Consider the following 2,500-nt stretch of genomic DNA (forward strand, 5'->3'; position numbering starts at 1 on the left):
AGATCGGTAGAGGCCCAACATTTTGCAAGCTAGAACTTTTCACAAGATGAATGTTTGAGTTCTTGAACACAAAAGGTGAGTGTGTATTTCTCTGAGCCTTGATGGCATGAGTTGAATTCCCGATCAATCGATATATTGATAAAACCTTGACTTGCAATGATGGCATGAATAACCACCAGAGATGTTCAGAAAGCAGCCGACTCTAAATTTGGCACAGGTGGTTACAGGGTTTGTTCTTTTGCACCATCTTAGATCTGTCTTGCATTAAAAACAATTTGAAGCTGACAAATCTTTCCTCTTTTCCTTAAAAGGTTCTTGGTCAGTGCATTTTAAGTTGATTATAGATTATAGTAACGGGGGATTAGCTCAAATGGTAGAGCGCCCGCTTTGCATGCGGGAAGTACCGGGATCGATACCTGGATTCTCCGCTTTTGTTAACCGAAATTGAGTTTTATCAACGGTGTTGATAATGTAAATTGGCCACCGTACAGAAAGAGATTCTAAAAGCTAATAGAATCTCTGTACGGTGGCCAGTTTACATTATCAACTCCGTTGATAAAACCAAATTTTTGTATACTGTTTCCCCACCGACGCAGCATCACAGTTTCTTTAGAAACTACCCCCTTCATTATTTTGTTAACCGAGATGCCTCAAAAGACTAAATTCTATTACAACAATTGTCACTTAAGCACGAAATCGGATAAGACGGGTTGTTCAAAAAACGCTATGAGTACCGAGTAACCTGGTACGTTAGCTCAGTTGGCAGAGCGTGGTGCTAATGACGCCAAGTTCGTGAGTTCGAACCTCACATGGACCAAGTCTTTCTCTATCTTTTGTTCCGAGGGAGTTTGGTCTTGAAATTTTCTTTCTTGACTTGTTGGTTTGGTGGAATGATTCTCGCTTAAGAGGTGAAAAGTACTGGTCTTAAGTCCAGTGGCGGCCCTTTCGTGCTTTACTTTATCAAAAACGTGTCACTGGGGTTTTGTCGGAGCTGTAGCCCTCATCTAACTAACATTGAGTGCTTAGAGAAAGGTGTCGTCATCATGAATTCCTGGCTGTGAGATCGGTAGAGGCCCAACATTGTGCAAGCTAGAGTTTTCCAGAAGACTTTTTCAGCTTATCAACACGAAAGGTAAGTGTGTTTTTCCAGGAGCCTTGATGGCATTTGTTGAATCCCCGATCAATAATTGACATCTGATGAAACTTTGACTTGCAATAATAGCCTGAGCAAGCACTAGAGATGTTCAGAAATCGGATGACTCTAAGTTTGGTACCGATGGTTGTAGAGTTTGTTGGTTAGCACCATCTTGGATATGTCTCGCATTGAAAACAATTTGGAGTTGACCAATCTTCCCTGTCTTCGTTAAAAGGTTGTTGGTGTGCCTTATAAATGGGCTATAGTAACGGGGGATTAGCTCAAATGGTAGAGCGCCCGCTTCGCATGCGAGAGGTACCGGGATTGATACCCGGATCCTCCACTCTTGCACCATTCTGAAGTCAACCGAAATACCTCAGAAGCAAAAAATCTATTACAGCAATCGGCAATAGGTAATTTTACAGTTGTTTGCTCAGTGACCTAGCCTATGAATGGCTGCGAGGCTGCCGCTGACATTGTATTGATACAGACCTCACTGCTTTTATCATGTAAATTGTGTTACTGTAATTCCAATTAGTTTACATAAACATTAGAAAAACACAAAGGTTTGTATCAAAGCAGGTTCACCGGGAGCCTCGCTTCCTTTCTTGGGCTAGGAAACTTGGCTACAACTGTAAAATGCTGTATGTAACTCTATTGAAGAACGAAGAACGATCAGTTTTTCAAAAACTCGTTAACTCTCAAGGAAAGAAATGACTCTAAAGAGATGGTGTTACTCAACTGCAAGAAAGTGCACCCAGACCATGACAATATAAGATACACTGATCTCAAGGCACCAATGGGATTTGAACCCATGACCTCCATGAGCTACAGCGCCATGCTTAGATTGCATGTTTGAAAATGAAATCGATAACATTTATTTTGTTTGACAGAGAAACTTCTTTTTTCGTACGTACGTATCCATGTTTCCTCCACATTGGCGCATGAAACTCGATCGCACGGAAACAAGAATTGGCCGGTTGGTGTCGTTTTTCTCCCCGCCATCTTGGAAGTTGAAATTCCTTCTGATTTCCCTCAGCCTTGATGGCATGAGTTGAATTCCCGATCAATCGATGTATTGATAAAAGTTGAAATTCTTTCTGATCTACAACAGAAAACGTATTTCCTCAAGTGACCGGAGCTAGGACAAACCCATACATTTCGAAGAGTTGACTTGAGAGAAGGTGATACACAAAAAGCACAGGCTAGCTACACGAGCACAAAATCGACACCCATCTCCCCGGCGGGGAATTGAACCCCGGTCTCCCGTGTGAAAGGGGGGGATACTCTCTACTATACTACCCAGGACACCAGGAGAGGGAAATTTATCTTTAAAAGAGTTAGCTATGTCTTTAAACCAATTTC

General features: G+C 41.9%; 1 non-coding gene across 1 annotated transcript; it reads left to right on the top strand.

Moving 5' to 3' along the window:
- The first annotated feature begins 744 nt into the window (after window positions 1-744).
- Window positions 745-817, top strand: Trnai-aau (transfer RNA isoleucine (anticodon AAU)). The gene has a single exon. It is a non-coding gene; the product is annotated as a tRNA-Ile (tRNA).
- The last annotated feature ends 1,683 nt before the right edge of the window (window positions 818-2,500 follow it).

Source organism: Montipora capricornis, chromosome 9 (genome assembly GCF_036669925.1).
Source record: "Montipora capricornis isolate CH-2021 chromosome 9, ASM3666992v2, whole genome shotgun sequence".
In the NCBI taxonomy this organism is placed as follows: domain Eukaryota; kingdom Metazoa; phylum Cnidaria; class Anthozoa; order Scleractinia; family Acroporidae; genus Montipora; species Montipora capricornis.